Raw genomic sequence first — 21,224 nt, forward strand, 5'->3', positions numbered from 1 at the left:
CCTCTACTTATAGATTCCTTCTGTTTGATGTTTACAAAAAAAGTTTAGACAGTAGATGGATATAAAGTTTGGGTTTTGTAGCCTGAGACAAAATTGCAGTTGTTTGGTAGTCTAAGATGTAACTAAAATTCTATTGAGGTTGTAGTCATCTCAGAGTTCTAATATATTTGTTATTATGTGCCTATGTCATATATTTGAGTGATTGTCAACAGATATCACCGAGGGGAGAAGGGATTGCAATGGAAAAGATAAGTTTACTCGCTTTTATATATATTTTTTTAAAATTAGGTCGTTCTATTAACTTGTATAATCAGCATTGAGAACCCTTTGTTTATGTTATTGAATAATGGAGTTTTTATTTTTTCTGGACAGGTAGCAATAAGTTTAATCTTATAAAGACATAATCAGGGTAGAAAACAAACCTGAGAAAACATAATCAAAAAGTAAAGTGCTTTCACCAAATATGTATACCCTTCCACGTTACATCAATATATTTCTTACAAACACTCATGATTTTCCTCTTGTTCTGTTTTTGTTTTAAATTATGTATTCTTCTCAACTTACGCTAACAGATCAAACTCATATTTCGTAAAATATTGGTTAGGTTATTGCAGAAGATTGGATAAAGGAGATACTGCAAATTATTTATTGGAATAGTACACAAAACCAAGTTCAAAAATTAAGGTTAGTAGTATCTTCAATGTGCATGAATTGAGGAACCGTGAAATAAACAGTAGAATCATTATAGGGTTATTGGTTTAGGTAGGTCCAAATACTTAGATTTAATTATGGAATTGACTGCTTTGATATTAAAAGATAGTGATTGTTGCATATCTGGTGTTGGTTTGATGATTTAGTATTGGATGATTTTTTGAAATCTCTTTGATTAAGGATTAGTTTGAGTTGATGATAAACAATATTTTCTTTGGGATCAAAACATGTCTATCAGAAACATGTTATTTGATTTAAGACATCTATTAGGTTCATAGAATAAAGTAGAGCTGCTTGTGTCCGGTAAAACAAAAAAACAAACTGAATTTATTTAGGCTTCAAGTAGGAAATTACTATGAAAAATAAAATCAAATGTAGTCGAGCCAAAACAAAACAGTAGCACTCTGCAACCTAATGAAACAAAACCAAACTCAAACAAAACAGTAGCACTCTGCAATCTAATGAAACAAAACAAACTCGCTTTAGCACACTTCCATCACTCCTCTCTGTTTTCAAGGTTACTGAAAACTTCTTTGAAAACAACATTAGTACTTTTCCTTTGTGGCTTCCCTCTTAATACGTCCCTAGATTGCTTCTCTGGATAGTATGGGATAGATCCTTGCTAGAACGAATCAAAGACTCAAGCTCTACAAGGTTGTGGATCGATTGGTGACACAAGAGGCTGCGGAAAGGCTCCTTGATACTCCTAAGTGACTAGATCGGATATGACACACCGAGATAGACACTCTTGGGTTGTTGGATAATACACACCAACAAGAACACTCAACAACTCGCGAACAAGCAGTAGAGAGAACAAAAGAAAGGTTTATGATAAAAGATAATTGATTGATAAGAAGGGTTTCAAAGTACACTTATATAGGAGAAGTTGGAACAGGCTCCAAGCTTCTCGAAAACTAGCAAGAGAGTAAAGGCACATGCTCTCTTGGAAATAGAAACAAGTGACAAGTTTGAAAACAAAAACATGAAATGAAATACATAATATAACATAAGGTTGATCCGGGATAAGGTTGGATCGAGATCATCAACTAAGGGATTTGAGAAGCAAATCTATGGCCTCGTTAAAAACCTATCTTTGGAAAACCCATTGGGACAAAACCAAAGATAGGGAAAAAGAGCACGCATAGATTGCTTGCTTAGTTGATGATCAGCTTGATGGTGAAGTAGCTTGAATGGTGATAAGTGTGTCTTGGTTGATCAAGCTTCTACCAAGACATTCCTCTTGCTTCCATGACATCTTAACCAATCCTCCAATAACTTGCGTGAGCTTCCTTGATCTTGATCGAGTCATAGGTCCTTTAGGCAAGGCTAGGACATCTCCATCAGTTGGCTTATCCAGATCCTCATCATCTCCATTAGCTAGTTGGTCCATGATCACATCATCCCCTCCCTCTTGAAAAGGATTTGTCCTCAAATCTGGCTCATCTGCAGCAAAAGGGATCAAGTCAGTAACATTGAAGCTATCACTTATGTCGTACTTACCTTGCAGATCAAGTTTGTAGGCATTGTCATTGATCCTCTTGGTGACTTCAAAAGGGCCATCAATCCTCTGCATTAGCTTAGACTTCCTCTCTTTTGGAAACCTTTCTTTCCTCATGTGAACCCATACTTGATCTCCAACTTCAAAGATCATCTCACGCCTTCCCTTGTTGGCTTGTTTGGCGTATTGCTTAGTTTTCTCTTCTAGATTGCGCTTAGCTTGCTCATGAATCTGCTGCACCATCTCAGCTTTCTTTTTTCCATCCATATTAACTCTTTCACACTCAGGTAAAGGTATTAGATCCAAAGGTGAGATGGGATTGAACCCATAAACAATTTCAAAAGGAGAAAACTTAGAAGCAGAATGCATAGCATGATTGTATGCAAATTCACAATGAGGTAAGTAATCTTCCCATGATTTCAAGTTCTTTTTGATGAATGCACGCAGGAGAGTCCCTAGGGTTCTATTAACTACTTCAGTCTGTCCATCAGTTTGTGGATGACAAGTAGTAGAAAACAATAGCTTAGTTCCTAGTTTAGACCACAATGTTTTCCAAAAGTAGCTAAGGAATTTAGTGTCTCTATCTGAAACTATAGTCCTAGGCATTCCATGCAAACGTACAACTTCTTTAAAGAACAAATTAGCTACATGCAATGCATCATCAGTTTTATTGCAAGCTATGAAATGTGCCATTTTAGAGAATCTATCAACAACCACAAAGATAGAATCCTTTCCAGTCCTAGTTCTAGGCAAACCCATAACAAAATCCATAGATATATCATTCCAAGGATGAGTAGGAATAGGCAAAGGAGTATACAAACCGTGGGGTTGAACTTTAGACTTTGCAAGCTTGCAAGTTGTGCACCTTCCACAGATTCTCTCCACATCTCTTTTCATATGCGGCCAATAGAAGTGATCCTGCAAAACTTTAAGGGTTTTTGCTATACCAAAATGACCCATCAAGCTTCCTCCATGGGATTCTCTGACAAATAGATCTCTCAAAGAGCAATTAGGCACACATAAACGATTGTCATAGAATAAGAATCCATCATGCCTAAAATAATGTCCAGAAGCATACTTAGCACATGATTTATAAGCTTCTTGAAAGTCAGGATCAGATTCATACATTTCTTTAATCTGCTCAAAGCCTAGCAACTTAGCATCAAGAGTAGTTAAGAGGACATACCTTCGGGATAGTGCATCAGCAACTATATTCTCCTTACCTTGTTTGTATTTGATCACATACGGAAAGGTTTCAATGAATTCTACCCATCTAGCATGTCTCTTGCTGAGCTTACTTTGTCCTTTGAGATACTTGAGAGATTCATGGTCGGTGTGAATGACAAACTCCTTTGGCCAGAGATAATGCTGCCAAGTCTGTAGAGCTCTCACCAAGGCGTAGAGTTCTTTGTCATAAGTGGCATAGTTGAGAGTAGCTCCACTGAGTTTCTCACTGAAGTAAGCAATAGGTCTTTTATCCTGCATCAACACAGCACCAATTCCAATTCCTGAGGCATCACATTCTATTTCAAATGTTTTAGAAAAATCAGGAAGTATGAGAAGAGGAGATTGAGTAAGCTTCTCTTTAAGGAGTTGGAATGCGGCTTCTTGAGCTTCTCCCCACTTGAATCCTACATCCTTCTTGATTATCTCAGTTAGGGGAGCTGCTAGAGTGCTGAAATCCTTCACAAAACGCCCATAGAAACCTGCCAGTCCATGAAAACTCCTTACTTCTCCCACTGTAGTTGGACTCGGCCACTCTTGTATTGCTTTGATCTTTTCCTGATCCACCTTTACACCATCTGCACTTACAACAAAACCTAGAAAGACCAAGTTATCTGTGCAAAAAGTGCACTTCTTTAGATTGGCATATAGCTTTTCCTTTCTCAAAACATCCAAAACAGCCCTAAGATGTTCTATATGATCTTCTAAGCATTTGCTGTAAACTAATATATCATCAAAGTACACAACAACAAAGATGCCTATGAAAGACCTCAGAATATGATTCATCAATCTCATGAATGTACTAGGCGCATTGGTTAATCCAAATGGCATAACTAACCATTCATACAAGCCATGTTTAGTTTTAAACGCAGTTTTCCACTCATCTCCTTCTTTCATCCTAATCTGATGATATCCACTTTTCAAGTCTATCTTAGAAAAGATGCAAGAACCATGTAACTCATCAAGCATATCATCTAATCTAGGAATAGGGTGGCGATACTTTACTGTTATGTTGTTGATTGCTCTACAATCAACACACATGCGCCAGTTCCCATCTTTCTTTGGCACAAGGAGCACTGGAACTGCACAAGGACTCAGACTCTCTCGGATATGACCCTTCTCCATCAGCTCCTCTACTTGTTTTTGCAATTCTTTAGTTTCAACTGGATTGGTCCTGTATGCTGGACGGTTGGACAGTGTAAAACCAGGTACAAAGTCTATTTGGTGCTCAATCCCACGCACTGGAGGTAATCCAATGGGGCTATCATCTGGGAACACATCTGCATACTTCTGTAAAAGAGAAACTAGTTCACTCGGATGATCCGGTGTGTGATCAGTAACTGTTAGAAGAGTCTCTTTAAACATAAGCAAGATAATAGAATTTTGAGAGTAGAGAATTCTTTTGATATCTCCCTGTTTGGCATAGAGGCTGTGATGCTTGTCATGATCAGGTTTGAGATCAATCTTTTTCTCTTTATTTTTCTGAAGCTGGAGTTGATCTTCATGAACCTCTTTAGGAGATAAAGGCACCAGAACAGTCTTCTTTCCGTTGAATTCAAATGAGTGTTTGTTGGTGAAGCCATCATGATTCACACGTCTATCATACTGCCAGGGTCTTCCAAGGAGTATATGACTGGCTTCCATTGGCAACACATCACACAAGACTTCATCTTCATATCTACTAATGGCTATAGGAACCAGTACTTGAGTAGAAACTCTCATCTCGCCCTCTTCATTGAGCCGCTGCAATCTGTAGGGTCTTGGGTGTTTCTGAATTTTCAAACCCAATTTCTTCACCATAGTCTCACTAGCTACATTGACACAACTTCCTCCATCAATAATGAGACTGCACACCTTTCCCTGAACCATACACCTTGTGTAGAATAGATTCTCTCGCTGCTCAAGCTCTCCATTCTTGGCTTGCAAATTCAAGAGCCTTCTTATCACCAACAACCTTCCCTTCACGGGTTCTACTTCACTTTCTTCTTCAGACTCCTCATGATCAGACTCAAACTTCTCTTCCTCTGATTCATATTCTCCATTCTCAAGAAGAATCATAACCTTTTTGTTGGTGCACTCATTGGCATAATGCCCACGCCCTTGACATTTGAAACACTTAACATCTCTAGTTCTTGAACTAGTGATTTCAGCTTTGCCTTTGTCTTTGCTGTATGTGCTGCTCGGCTTAGGCTCTTCTTTCTGCTGAGGCTTGCTATCCTTTAGATAGGACGTTTTCTCCTCCTTAGAGTGGTGGAACTTAGTAGATCCATAGCTGCGTGAGTTACCCTTCCTCTTGAGCTGCTGCTCCACCAGAATAGCTTTGTGCAACATCTCTTCTATTTCCACATAGTGCTGCATCTCCACATTGTCTTGTATCTCACGGTTAAGTCCTCCAAGAAACCTTGCCATAGTAGCTTCTCTATCCTCCAAGATACTAGCTCTTAACATCAGCAACTCCATGTCTTGGTAGTATTCTTCAACAGTTCGTGTTCCTTGGGTAAGTCTTCGCAGCTTTTGATGTAGATCGCTGTGATAATGGCTTGGAACAAACCGTTTGCGCATGAGTGACTTCATTTCGTGCCATGAATCAACCAGATTCTCTTGGTTAAGCCGTCTAGTAGTTACAAGCTGATCCCACCAACTCAATGCATAATCATAGAATTCAGTTGCTGCAATCTTGATCCTTTGGGCATTGGAGTAGTGTTGGCAATTGAAGACAAGCTCGATCTTCTTTTCCCATTCCAAATAGGCATCTGGATCAACCTTGCCATGGAAGGATGAAATCTTAAGCTTAAGTCCTGAAAGCTTGTCTTTGCGTGACCCCCTTCCATCATGTTCACGCCTCGATCTTCCTCTGCTCAGTTCAGAAGAAGAACTACTGCGCTCAGTTGGGTTGTGCTCAGTTCTATGGCGCGAGTAGTAGTTGTCGGTCTCTTGTGAACCCGCATGCTCTTGCCGTACTGGAGTAGGTCGGTTTCTTCTAGACTCATTGCTATGTCCCTGGCCAGTAGCTTGCCTCAACTCTTGTCTCATCTCCTCACGTAATTCCTTCATGCTAGCCTTGAGCATATCAGCCATAGTAGAGATCATGGTCTGATTCATTTGCTCGGTCATTTGATCTCTCAGCATCTTGTTCTTCCTTACTAGCTCGGCTTCTTCTTCTGATTCTTTCCCCATTGGTACCTAGAATCAACAGCAAAACTCAACCAGTAAATAATTCAAATTAAACTGATCGTAATCAGTAGATGATCAAGAGATTTTAAACTGAAATAAACTGGCGGTAAAAGAAAACTTGATTATCAAGCAACGAGAATTCAAATCGACAACAAGTAAATCACAATAGAAACGCGATCAGGGTAGGTTTGTTAATCAGATTTCGACGACACACAAGTAGATCTAGTTGTTATAGATGATTTAAAACAGATCACTCAATCAGTCAGATTCAAACAAGAGATTAAAATGAGAATATGAATCGATAATCGATCGGATCTAAAAGCGCGAAACCTAGATCTATCAATTCAAAACTTCTTAACAATTTGATCGACACAAAACGATTAGATCACACAATCAAACAACAATGGTTTACAGATCAATCAATGGATATTGCGAATCAAAGAACAGATCAGTTGAAACAAAACGGATCGATCTAAAACTGATCAAGAAGATGAACAGGTTAAATCGAAACAAAAGAGAAACGAGTACTTCCCTAACCAGAGATGCTCTGATACCACATAATACGTCCCTAGATTGCTTCTCTGGATAGTATGGGATAGATCCTTGCTAGAACGAATCAAAGACTCAAGCTCTACAAGGTTGTGGATCGATTGGTGACACAAGAGGCTGCGGAAAGGCTCCTTGATACTCCTAAGTGACTAGATCGGATATGACACACTGAGATAGACACTCTTGGGTTGTTGGATACTACACACCAACAAGAACACTCAACAACTCGCGAACAAGCAGTAGAGAGAACAAAAGAAAGGTTTATGATAAAAGATAATTGATTGATAAGAAGGGTTTTAAAGTACACTTATATAGGAGAAGTTGGAACAGGCTCCAAGCTTCTCGAAAACTAGCAAGAGAGTAAAGGCACACGCTCTCTTGGAAATAGAAACAAGTGACAAGTTTGAAAACAAAAACATGAAATGAAATACATAATATAACATAAGGTTGATCCGGGATAAGGTTGGATCGAGATCATCAACTAAGGGATTTGAGAAGCAAATCTATGGCCTCGTTAAAAACCTATCTTTGGAAAACCCATTGGGACAAAACCAAAGATAGGGAAAAAGAGCACGCATAGATTGCTTGCTTAGTTGATGATCAGCTTGATGGTGAAGTAGCTTGAATGGTGATAAGTGTGTCTTGGTTGATCAAGCTTCTACCAAGACATTCCTCTTGCTTCCATGACATCTTAACCAATCCTCCAATAACTTGTGTGAGCTTCCTTGATCTTGATTGAGTCATAGGTCCTTTAGGCAAGGCTAGGACATCTCCATCAGTTGGCTTATCCAGATCCTCATCATCTCCATTAGCTTGTTGGTCCATGATCACATCACCTCTTTATCCACAATCAAAACTTTCAAACCTTTCTTCGAGGTAACCCTTGAAATGGCAACATAAAGCTGTCGGTGAGAAAATACTAGCCTTGGAAGAAATAATCCCACCTCAGACAATGATTGTCCTTGACTTTTGTTGATGGTTATTGCAAAAGCCACTGCTAAAGTCAATTTTCTTCTACGCTTCTTAAAATGAAGTCTTTTATCTGTTGGAGTGATCAACAATCTTGGAATATAAGCGATTTCACCAACCTTATTACCAGTTAAGATCCTAGCTTCCACCATAAAATCCATAAGTTGAGTTATTTGCATTATTGTTCCATTCATTAAACCTTCGTTAGGATTAATATTCCTAAGCATCATAACATGACAGCCAGTCTTCAATCTTAGACTATGGTTTGGTAGACCAGAAACTTTAATGATGTTTAGGAAGTCCGAACTGAGGGCCTCTTGTTGACTGAAGCAGTATCAGATGGATCTATACTGTCAGAAGAAGTATAAATCATTTCTTCTCCTGGTGAAAAATAGCGAATTTAGGATGGAATTAGTGTCCATAAAAAAATAATGAACATACATGTAATTAAATAAAACATTTGCCTTACCATCAAGTGTAGATAGCATATGATCGTTAATCATATTCACATCTTCATTAGTTGGACATAAGATTGCTCTCAGTTGGAAAAATTTAGGATCTTTAATTCCTCTTAGTGAATCAGTGTCTCCATAAATGGCATGACAAATAGTTTATGTAGGATCCTTTGGGTCCATAATTAGAAACTCTTCTAGAATATCAATTAAGGCCTCCCTATCATTAGCCTCTGCTATTTTGTCATCTCCAACAGCCAGAATCCAGTCAGAAAACTCTTTCAAATCTTTTGCCTCTTCATCAGTGATGTTGTTTGCAGACAATCGCATATTCTTAGTAAGTTTCAGAACCTTGCAATGTTCCCAGAGATATGATGAATTCATGGCAGCCAACACAATCTCAGCCCTACTACCTCCAGTAATCACAGAAAGAACTTGTCGAAAATCACCATCAAACACAATAACCTTCCCACCAAAAGGCTTATTATGGTGATTCCCCATCAGATCCCTTAAACTTCTGTCCAAAGATTCAAAACAATACTTGCTCATCATTGGTGCTTCATCCCAAATGATTAGAGACGCCTTGATATACCATGATTTTCACATGTTTTTATACATGGTATATAAAGGTTTTAAGATGTATTAATCATGTTTTAGAGTCTTTTCAAAACAAATACATGTTTATTCACCTGATTAAAGGAAATGATACTTTTGGGACATTTTGGAATTCTTTTACGCAAGGAAAATCGATCGACGCTTGAAGAGCAATATCGGTCGATCATAATCACTTACCATCGATCGACATACATATATGTGCATCGATCGATACCCAATCACACGGATGAAATCGCAAATTAAAAGATTTCATTTCCCAGAAGATCTATTATTTACAACTTAAGTCCCTAGCCGCCTGTTAGGCTATATGCACACTAGGGTTTTGTATCATTTCTAGGCAGACACTTGCAAAAGACCTAGTTTTGGATAAGGAGCATTTTGGCTACCATTAGGAGAGCTTAGGATTGGAGAGATAGATCTGAGACTGCAAAACAGAGAAGATCTTGAACTCCTTTATTTCTATTACTCTATCTATTTGTGTTTGATACCACTCAAATTACCCTAAGGAGTGTTACTCTCATTAGAAGAGGTTCAGATGTAGTACTTAGGGATCGAATCCACAAGGAGGTAGAGAACAATTAAATCTAGTGTTTATTAATTCTAAAGGTTGTAATGTTTTAAATAAAATAGCAATAGTAACTAGTGAGTAAATGATAAATGTAACTTAGGTTGGAAATGATATTAGATGCAGAGCCACTATTCAGGTGTTGGAGATTATAATTCCTATAGATGCCTTACTGTTGCATGCATGATATATTAGAGCTCATTCGCTTAACTCAGTGATAAGCTGTCGCATGTACCACTGGTTAACAGACTAGATCTTGTGTCTAACCGGTTAGATGCAGACACAAGAGAGTGTCGATCGATAGCCTATTAAGACGTCGACCGATACACTTTTGCCAACATCGATCGATTGTCAGTTGAGGACATCGATCGATGGGATCTAGCCAGGCCTATGCGCGAGTATGAAAATGCTCTACTAAGATTCTAAATTGGCGGTTAGCCCTCTCTAGCAATCCTAGTATGATTGATAGATGTCAGGATGGGATAACAAGGGTGCTTGAATATGCAATCCTATGATCATGTTCTAGTTAGCTAGGCTAAAACAAGCAATGAGTACAAATCTATCATGAATATCACAACAAGGCAGATCTATAGTTTGGGGCTAATCCCACAAACCTATCTGAACCCTGGATCTAACAGTTGAACTACTCAGACATAGCGAAGCAATTCATATTAATGGGTAAATAGAAACTCATAGAATAGATGATAAAGAAATGAAACAAGGAGTTCCAATCAGAAGTGATCTTCTCTCCCAAATGAAACTTGTAACAAAACTAGGTTTAGAAAAGAAAAAGCTCTCTCTACCGTCAAACACTTAGGCAGTATATGTTCTACTAGGTTAAAAACTTGTCAGGGCATTTTGGTAATTTGGCTTGGCCTTGGTTTTCAAGTCTGCTGAATCCAAAATGTTGCGTCTAGTTTCTCGACATCGATCAACGGTACATGTGTACATCGATCGATATTGATCTTCATCTATCAAGGCATTTCCTGATATCGATCGTCAGCACTGATGCGAATCGATCGATTATTCTTCCTCTCGTCGACCTCTAAGTGGTCAGCTCGGGTGAAATGTCCTTTATGCTCCAAAATGCTCCAAAGTCATAGCTTTACTCCGAAATGCACCTGAACCTGAAAACATACCTAGAAAAGTAGAAAACATAGATATATATATAGTAAAATAGTAATATACCCATGGATAAAAATGGCTCAAATCCAGGGTATATCAACTCCCCCAGACTTACCCTTTTGCTTGTCCTCAAGCAAACATACAAGCAGTCTCTCTGAAAGAGGTTTGAAAATATTTGGGAACTTAAGATTTTAAAAACATAGAAATCTTTCCTCAACAATTTTGCAACCACATTTAAACAGTCCTAATCACAAAAGCACACTATGCAATATCCTAGCTTAGCAACCATTTCTAACATAACACAACTCATCAATTCACGTCTGACATCCCCTCTACTGATTTCATTTCTTAGCATAAATATAAAGTGAATGATTTACCTTGGGAGTATCGATCACAGGATGCAAGGATTTCAGACAGGTTTCTGGAGCTGCAGGTAAAAGTTAGTTCCTAGTTTCTCTCTCTCTAAATTTCTCTCTTGAGTCAAAGTCTGCTTCCATTGCAGGATCAGTGACCAAGATTGGACAGGCTTCCATGAATCAAAACTTAATGGTGGTTGCCACCAAGTTCTGTTCACTTCTTTTTGATCTATATCCAAGAGTTCTTTGCGAAAGCGAGCCTTGAAGATTGCCGCCTCCAAGTCCCGTTTCGAACTCTTTTATTTGAGTCTTTATGAATCAAGCCTTAATGGTTTTAGCCACCAAGTCCTGTTCAGACTCATCCTAATTAAACAATAGATCTTTCTTATATTTTTTTATTATTTATTATTATATATATATATATATATATTTTTTTTAATAATAGAACTAATCTAGGGTCAAAATCTAGAGAGAGAAAATGTGATAAATAATCTAAAACCAGGCGTTACCTTCCAGACCTATCTGAAGAATCCGATCCCTTGTATACCAAGCCCCAAGACAAGCGGTTATGTCAGGTTTAGTGTTGGAAATCAGCTTTGGTTACTTCATACGGTTCAAGGCAAGTGTGTAGTTGATAGGTTGATCTGCTTTAGCATCTTTAGTGCTATCTGCAATCAGTAAATCTAAAATGGTGCTAAAGATTGGTTAGATATTCATGTTTAAACCAGTATAAGATTATAGTCCCTATTTTCGATAGCTAAGCATAATTTATTTGAAATTCCTTTTTACGTAAGAATAAAATAAATTATATCAGTAAATCTCCCCCCAGACTTAAATTACACTGTCCCAGTGTAACTCAGCCGGAGTTATGATGAAAAGTGTATGATGTACGAAATGTAACAAGCAGGTAGGATACATCTGACCGTGTTAGATATCGATCGATGGGTAAGTGTTACATCGATCGTCGTGTGGTTGCCTATGTCGAACGATGTCGACGTCTCGTCGTCGGTCGATATAAAGGTCTTTCTACTTGGGTCTCCTAAATCTGAAAGAAATAAAACGAAAGAAATTAAATGCTAGCTAATAAAGCCAAAGTAAAATACCTAATAGTGGGTTGCCTCCCACTCAGCGCTTGGTTATAGTCATTTAGCTTGACTGTGGTAGTGATTGGCTATTACGTGGAGAAGCAGTTGCTTGTTGGAAAGCAAGCATCCACGTCATCTCTGCGCATTCTGGACCAAGATGCAATGAAACTTCTTGTGGCCTCATCATTTCTCGTCCATTTGTCATCCATCTTCCCAAGTACATTGGAGATGTTCTGTAGCCTTTCTTGAATGTTGTCAATGCTGACCGGGTGCCAGCCTATGTTGTCATAGGCGTAAGCTGAAAGATCTGTCAGTTCCTTTTGCATTGACTCCACTGTCTTGTGTATCAGCTGCTCGCCGATTGTTGTAGACTCGGCGTCGATCGATGCGATTATGTCATTCTCAGTGAGTTGCCGTTGATCAATTTTGCCTTTGTCCTGTCGATCGATGCTGATATCTGATGTTGAGCTGCGAGTTGCCTCTGAATGGCTTTGACTTCTTTCTGTAGCCATTCAGCGTGGTTGTCTAGTCCACTGATTTTGTTGTCGAATGGGAAGTAGATGTCATCGCAGCGTTTGTCAAGTCGTTCCTCCATGTTTTCTAGAGCAGTGTAGATCGTGGATGTGATCTTGTCAACTTCTGCTGCTGTGTAAGGAAGTAACTCCACAGGTTTCCTGCCATCGATCCAGGGTCCTCTTAGCCTGTCGATCGATGTTGATTTTTCCTGCAAAAAAGTTTGATTAGTAATGTTCTCAATATCCTTTTGGGCATCAAGTAATTGACTAGACAATTTGTTTAAATCTATCATGACTGGTGATATAAAACGGTCATGCATATCCTCGTAAGTCCTCAGCCTCTCATTCATTGCTGAGACTTTGGCGTCGAGCGATGTGAAGGTGCACATGTCGATCGATGTGGCTGGATGTTGGTCCTTCTTGCGAATGGTGTCCAGGTCTTGCTGTAGTAGCTCGATTTTGGTGCTTAGCCAGTCCACGTTGTTGTTGAGAGGGCAGTAAACGTCGTTTATCCTTGTGTCGATGTATGAGACTTCCCATTCATCCCTGTGTTGTGTTGAGCATCGCGGTTCTGCAAGGGTTTGAGCTGTAGGAAGACTGACGTCGATCGATTTTGCACATGGTGCGTCGATCGATGCTGAGGTCGTAGCTTCCTTCTCAAATTGCTGACGTAAACTATCAATTTCTGTCCTCATTTCTGCCATACATCTGAAAAGCTCATTGTAGCCTCTATCCAAAGGCTGATGTGTTTCATCTACCAGTGTTTTGAGCTCCTCTCCCAGTTTCTCCTGAGCTCCACAAATACCAAACACCATTTCATCGACTTCTTCTTTGGTGTAGAGTTCTGGTGCTAGTCTTGTGAGTGTGAAGGAAGTGGCATGTTCTGGAAGATAGATGTGGCTCTCTTCAAAAAGAGATGCTCTTTCCAGTATTTTCCTGATGTTGTCCTTTGTGACAGGTATCATCTCACCAGCTGCGCTTCGTGCGTGTCCACGCTCATCTCTGTAGACTCCATATTCGTCCCTTTGTTCCCAAGTGAACTTTCTGGCTCCATACATGTCGAAAGCGCGCCTCCCACATTCATAGCGTCTGTCGATCGACGTCGGATTGTCCATATCGATCGACGTTGGTGTTACCCTGTCGATCGATGTCTCCATGATACCGTCGATCGATGCTTGCCCTTTTGGGTGGCGTGATAGATCTGGGTTGGTTTCTGTTGTGGTGACTCCTGCGTGGTTATTGGGATCTGTTAGAATGACGTCTGGAGTGCCACGTTGCTGTGAGAATAGGTTGTCGGGTCCATTGGTTACTTGAAGGATGTCTGCTATGTCCTCTCTGGACACTTGTAAAATCCTTCCATCCATTGCACGTGCGTTGCCATCTGGATCCCTGAAAATACCAAATTCATCAGGTGTTAGAAAACCGTAATCAATGTTTGCATAATTATTCTTTTTAGAAATAGAGAGATTAGGGTTTAGAGTAGTATCGATCGATGTAGATACAGTTACATCGATCGATGGCAGAGTAATTTCTGCAGAATTTGTGTTCTTGAGATGATTGCTCTTCATGGATTTTTCTGTTGATGTAGAAGGAAGAGTGTTCATCTTATTTGCTTGTGTGTTTGCTCTAATGTGTGTAGGTGGTTTCGGGGGTGCAAAACGATTTATATAGGTATCTGTAAACCTAGTTAGGGAGGGAATATTCTCCTGCTCCTGAATTTTCGCTGCGGCGCGAATATCGATCGATGTTCCTTTACTGGTGTTGATCGATGTGAGCGGTTGTTTTGCTGGACGAGGGTGGGGATCGACCGATGTGGATTGCACAGCGTCGAACGATGTTGGAAACGTGTTGGTGAAGTTGTGTGTTTCAAGTCTTTCATCCTGCAAAGACATTTCTATTGCACGTTCTTTCCAGTAATCCTCATCGTATTCCTCGGTATGTTCCTCATGAGGTGAAGTAATTACAGTGTCAACTGCAAAACTTTCGTGGAAACCACTGTCTGCCCAACTGCCTATGGAATAATCATCATGTCCTCTCCTTGTTGGAGGTTGGAAGGCAAAATGTTGGTAGCAATGATTAGGTGAAGCGAAATGGTCAAGTGGGTGCATTACGTCGAGTGACGTATTGTTGTGGTCATCGGTCACCATTGACACATTGGAATCGATCGATGGAAAGGTTGGGGTGTCGATCGATTCCGAGTACTCTGTTTCGTACTCCGATTCATACTCTGCTCCACAATGGCATGCGCCAATGAAGCCGAGTTCTTTCCCATAATCCACAGAATTAATTACCTTTCTCTTAGGTCGGATGGGATCGTAGTGGATGTTTGGGTCTATGAGCGTTAGACACAATTTGTTTTTGTTCATGTCACATACAGCTCCTACTGTAGCTAGGAAGGATCTTCCAAGCAGAAGTGAAGAGTTCCAGTTAAGCTCGATGTCTAAGACATGAAAATCTACAGGGACAAGGGCATTACCAATCAGTACCTCCAGATCTCTTATGATGCCTCCGGATCGTTTCTCTGAAAGATCCACGAAGGTGAAGGATTCTGTTGAGGGTTCGATGGTCAAACCAAGCTGGTCCCCATGATCCTAGGGAGGATACTAACCGATGCTCCTGTGTCACACATTGAATGGGGAAATTCAACACCCTTGACTATGCATGGTATTGCAAACTTCCCAGGATCACTCTTCTTCGTCAATGTGATCCTGTGTTTCATCTTTCCTCTGACTTGATGAAACATTCTCCTAATGTCCTCCTCAGTTACCTTTGTTTCTCTGAAGAACATCCACAACCGGTGTGTGAAGTAAGCTTCATCAAAAGGTTTTTCGATTGGGATTCTGAGGACTCGTTTAGTGAAACCATCCATCTCCTTATCGTTAGCTTCCCTCTTAAGGTTTTTAGGAATCTTCTCCTTCCTTTTCCTTAACCTTCTCCCTTCAGATTCTTGTTCTTCTTGAACAGGTTCTGTTGAACTATTTAAAGGGTTGGGTGTTGGTTCGGGTGGGTTTGCTAATGGTTTAGGTGGTGGTCTGAGTGCATTGATGTAATCATTATCGATTGAGGGTAACCGCACTCGGTATGTCAGAGGTGCCTGTCGATCGATGGGAGGTGTGTTGTGACGATCGACGTCGGACTCACTCTGTCGATCGATGGTTGAGTTAACCGATCGATCGATTTTTTCATAGAAAGGGGAGGGTGGGTGAGGATGCTTAGCTGCGAATTCTTCATGAGTTAGAATTCGAACCGCATTGCATTCAGTCGAATCGGCAGACGACGTCGATCGATGTCTGGAGTAATCCGTCCATCGATCTTCATCATGGTCTGTCGATCGATGCGAGTTCATCGACATCGGTCGACACCATTGGGATCCGCCGAGACTCATGGAGCTTTCGATTTCGAAATCTCCTTCCTCAAGGTTTTCATTTCTCACCACTTGCCAGAATTCATCATCTATGATGGCATTTACGTGGTGTTTCCCTTTGTCGGCTCCTGCTTCTCTAGCAAAAGCTTCTTGCCTCTTAATAGTCTCGCCCGTCTGAATTACTTGGGTTTCAAGTTTTCTCACCTGAGTCCCTAAGGTCTCGATTTTGGTGTTCAGATTGTTGTAGGCAGAGTCTATCTTACCGTTGAAATCCACGGTGATTTGTTGTTGTCCCAACAGTACTCGATCAAGCATTTCTTCGATCTTGCTTTCCTGAGTTTGGGGTGGTGGATTTTGATAGTAAGAGTTCGAGTAGCTCTTGCTGTTGTTGAAGGGTTTTTGAAATTGTGAACTTTGGTTACTTCTTTGGCCATTTCCAAAGAAGTTTCTGTTTCCGCCCTGGTTTCCAAATTTTTGGAATCCGGTACCTCCGATGTAGTTCACATCTTCTTCTCCTTCGGTATCTGCTACTTCTCCTTCAGCTGAACATACTTGCTTCCTAAGAAGTTCGTGCACCACATCTAACTTAGCTCTTACTTCGTCCATCTGTTCCTTCCCGATAGAGGCTACAGACTTCTTCCGTTCAGAGTCAGTGTTTTTGGTGCTGCTGCTGTTAGCAAGGTTTTCGATAAGTCTCACAGCTTCCAACGGATTCCGAGTAGTGAAGTTTCCTTCACTCGCCGTATCAAGAGCCATTTGATACTGTAAGGCGAGACCTCGGAAGAAAGTGCTTAGCAGCTGCACTTCATTAAATCCGTGGTGTGGACAGTCTCGCTGGAAAAACCTAAATCTAATCCACGCATCTTTGAAGGACTCTCCAGCCTTCTGCGAGAATGTGGAAATTTTGTTCCGAAGTTCTTCAGCGCGCGCCTCATCGAAGAAGTTTCGTAAGAAAGCATTCTTGATGTCGCTCCAGGATGTTAAAGATCATGTGGGTTGCTGCCTAAGCCAGTGCATCGCTTCTCCATTCAGCGTGTATCTGAAGAGCTTGCACAGCAGGTAATCTTCGGGGACTCCTTCCATTCGAATGGCAGCGATTAGATCCTCGAACCGTTCCAAATGGTCCATAGGATGCTCGTGCGGTAACCCAGAGTAGGGTATCTGCGACACGAGAGTGTAGTATTGAGGCTTCAGCTCGAAATTCTGCTTCTGGATCTCCGGAAGTCGAATCGCTGATCTGTTGGAATAGTACTCATCTGGGCGATTGTAGTCGGCCAGTGGTTTCGATCGAGCCTCCTCATCTACAGGTTGAGCAGCTCCTGTAGCATCAGCATCAGGGATTACAGTTCCCTGAGCATCTATTTTATGACCTGTTGCATTACGCAGATGACCGGCCTGGTCATACAGGTTTCCGTTCTCATCCTGAGTTAGAATAATAATGTTTACCATTTTTGACGACACGTTATCGATCGACGTACACGGTGTAGTATCGATCGTTGTCGGATGACTGGGATCGATCGACGATGACGGTCTGGTGTCGGTCGATGGTTGGTTGTGCGTATCGATCGACGACGAAGTGGTTGCGTCGAGCGATGTGGAACATTGACCTCTACGGATGGTGCGTTCCAAATGAGCAGGATCGTCTGAGAACAGCAAGTCTTTCTCCTTGTTGCTTATGGTACCGCTGGGCATGCACCTGAAAAGACAAGGAAAAGAAAGATTACTAGAAAAGGGGGTAAAGAAAGAATAAGAACTAATAAAACTAAATCTAATGGCGATCAAAGCTCCCCGGTAACGGCGCCAAATTTGATACCACTCAAATTACCCTAAGGAGTGTTACTCTCATCAAAAGAGGTTCAGATGTAGTACTTAGGTATCGAATCCACAAGGAGCTAGGGAACAATAAAATCTAGTGTTTATTAATTCTAAAGGTTGTAATGTTTTAAATAAAATAGCAATAGTAACTAGCGAGTAAATGATAAATGTAACTTAGGTTGGAAATGATATTAGATGCAGGGCCACTATTCAAGTGTTGGAGATTATAATTCCTATAGATGCCTAACTGTGGCATGCATGATATATTAGAGCTCATTCGCTTAACTCAGTGATCAGCTGTCGCATGTACCACTGGTTAACAGACTAGATCTTGTGTCTCACCGGTTAGATGCAGACACAAGAGAGTGTCGATTGATAGTCTATTAAGACGTCGACCGATACACTTTTGCCAACATCGATCGATTGTCAGTTGAGGACATCGATCGATGGGTTCTAGCCAGGCCTATGCGCGAGTATGAAAATGCTCTACTAAGATTCTAAATTGGCGGTTAGCCCTCTCTAGCAATCCTAGTATGATAGATAGATGTCAGGATGGGATAACAAGGGTGCTTGAATGCAATCCTATGATCATGTTCTAGTTAGCTAGGCTAAAACAAGCAATGAGTACAAATCTATCATGAATATGACAACAAGGCAGATCTATAGTTTGGGGCTAATCCCACAAACCTATCTGAACCCTGGATCTAACAGTTGAACTACTCAGACATAGCGAATCAATTCATATCAATGGGTAAATAGAAACTCATAGAATAAATGATAAAGAAATGAAACAAGGAGTTCCAATCACAAGTGATCTTCTCTCCCAAATGAAACTTGTAACAAAACTAGGTCTAGAAAAGAAAAAGCTCTCTCTGCCGTCAAACACTTAGGCAGTATATATTCTACTAGGTTAAAAACTCGTCAGGGCATTTTGGTAATTTGGCTTGGCCTTGGTTTTTAAGTCTGCTGAATCCAAAATGTCGCGTCTGGTGTCTCGACATCGATCGACGGTACATGTGTACATCGATCGATATTGATCTTCATCTGTCGAGGCATTTCCTGATATCGATCGTCAGCACTGATGCGAATCGATCGATTATTCTTCCTCTCGTCGACCTCTAAGTGGCCAGCTCGGGTGAAATGTCCTTTATGCTCCAAAATGCTCAAAAGTCATAGCTTTACTCCGAAATGCACCTGAACCTGAAAACATACCTAGAAGAGTAGAAAACATAGATATATATATAGTAAAATAGTAATATACCATGGATAAAAATGGGTCAAATCCAGGGTATATCAGTGTTCTATGTTTCATTTGAGTTTATTTCACACCATCATGACTTTGTCTCTCATGAATATGTTTGAGTAAACCAATTGTTAGATTTAGGTTTCTCACCATGGTTGAAATTATGTACTGCTAATATGACTATTAAAAAGGTGTTTTGATTGTTCTTTCATTGCTTATGAACTTAATGCTAAAATTAAGATTGATCACCTTCATTTTAGATCTTAGGATTAATTGAGTCCAACTAACCGTTTCCCCTCAATACCTGAACCCATTTGCGTGATCTAACTAACTCAGGCGCAACGACAGTTGGTCTGAGAAGGTTAGAGAACAAGTTAAACTCGTTCGCAAAGCTCGCTAGAATAACCGTCGATCGACGCAACTATCGTTATGTCGGTCGATCGTTACAAAGATGTATCGGTCGATGTACATAATGTCACATCGATCGACACTCTCTCGAGATCAAAACACGACAGTTGAGATCCGAGATCTAGCGAAGATAACTTATCCGGTTAAATCAATGTTTAGTTCAAGAACCATTAAACCCTTTAGTCTAAACTAAGTGCATACATTTTATATCCTTGATAATTTCCTGAATCTAGCTGCTTTCCCAATCTTGAAACCACTTCAATTCAATCTACTGAATCACTATTGTTTTCGATTTATCATTTACTGCTTTTAAAACTATTAAAATCTTTTAGTCTATCTTCATTTCTAATTATTTAAGTCTGTTGAGTAATCCTAGAGTCTCTGTGGATTCGATCCCTAATTACTACATCTGAACCTCTTTTGATGAGAGTAACACTCTTTAGGGTAATTTGAGTGATATCACGCCTCCTTTATCAAATTAGCTTTATCTGATCCATGAGGCAATGAACATGTAGTAAACTCATCCGGATTGATTGGAATGCTGAAACGTGAATGAGCAGTCCTACCAACTTGTAACAATAAATAAGCAATTCCACTAGATGTGGTATTAAGAACTATATCTCCCCTACACCTAACCGCAGCTGCTAAAATTTGCCAAAGAAAGGTTTTTACAGGGCCACCAAACCCATAAACAAAGAACATTCCACCTCTATCTTCAGAAATAGCACCAATGATCTCATCATATATTAATCTTTGTTCGACAGTCATCTTTAGAATATCTCTATCATGAGTGGCTTGCAATTCATCAAGATCGTAATTTAGTTCATCCAAGATAAAAACATTTTCAATCGGTTTGAATTTGGGAGGCAGCTTAGGCATAGACTCATATACTGATAGTGAACTCCCATTCCTTTTCATAAGCTTCTTAATCTCTATAAGAGCATATAGTTTCTTGTCACTGTCACTGAGTATAAGTCGTGCAAAAAATTGAACACACAAAACTTTATGTTAATGAATATGAACCATCTACATATACCAGTTTCAAATTACATGTAGATGAAGGAAGAACATAAAGTTAAACTTATAGAAAAAGATATGAATATCACAATGTATATGAATATATGATATTGTACATGGCCTATTCAAAAAGCATACTTCGATTATACTCTATATCTTCAGATAACAGTTCCCAAGTTTGTTTCCAAACAACATCTGGTTGAGACAGACTATCTGACAGAAGCATTAGAACAAAAAGACCACGAACAACAGCTGCAGAACTATCATAACTACGCCTCACTAAGTCATCTATATACTCCTGGTCATCATCTAAAGATTCCTCGGGCATAACATGCCTCTTTGTACGTCTCATAAACCACCCCTTTGTAGGTTTTAATATCATCATAGCTGGTCGGACCTCTGACATAGTTTAACAATACTCTCAGATAATAAGCATTTTCTTGCTTACGTGGGCCATAGTTAATTCTTCCAACGCTGAAGCCTTGTTTCCTTTTAGTGAACTTCTTCTGACTTTTGGAATAGGTGTAATAGTTGGGAAT

At 40.0% G+C, this 21,224-nt stretch overlaps 1 protein-coding gene and 1 non-coding gene across 6 annotated transcripts in view; both read left to right on the forward strand.

The window, feature by feature from the left end:
- The window catches only part of LOC106379958, a 37,824-nt gene that overhangs the window by 564 nt on the left and 16,036 nt on the right, over window positions 1-21,224 (forward strand). For all 5 annotated transcript variants that reach the window (XM_048762472.1, XM_048762475.1, XM_048762462.1 and 2 more), the window contains exons 2-3: window positions 213-443; window positions 605-684. The gene's annotated coding sequence lies outside the window, so the exon portion shown is untranslated. The remainder of the gene's footprint in view (window positions 1-212; window positions 444-604; window positions 685-21,224) is intronic.
- On the forward strand, window positions 17,014-17,119 carry LOC125607751. Its single transcript, XR_007338821.1, has one exon. It is a non-coding gene; the product is annotated as a small nucleolar RNA R71 (small nucleolar RNA).

Source organism: Brassica napus, chromosome A3 (genome assembly GCF_020379485.1).
Source record: "Brassica napus cultivar Da-Ae chromosome A3, Da-Ae, whole genome shotgun sequence".
NCBI lineage: Eukaryota > Viridiplantae > Streptophyta > Magnoliopsida > Brassicales > Brassicaceae > Brassica > Brassica napus.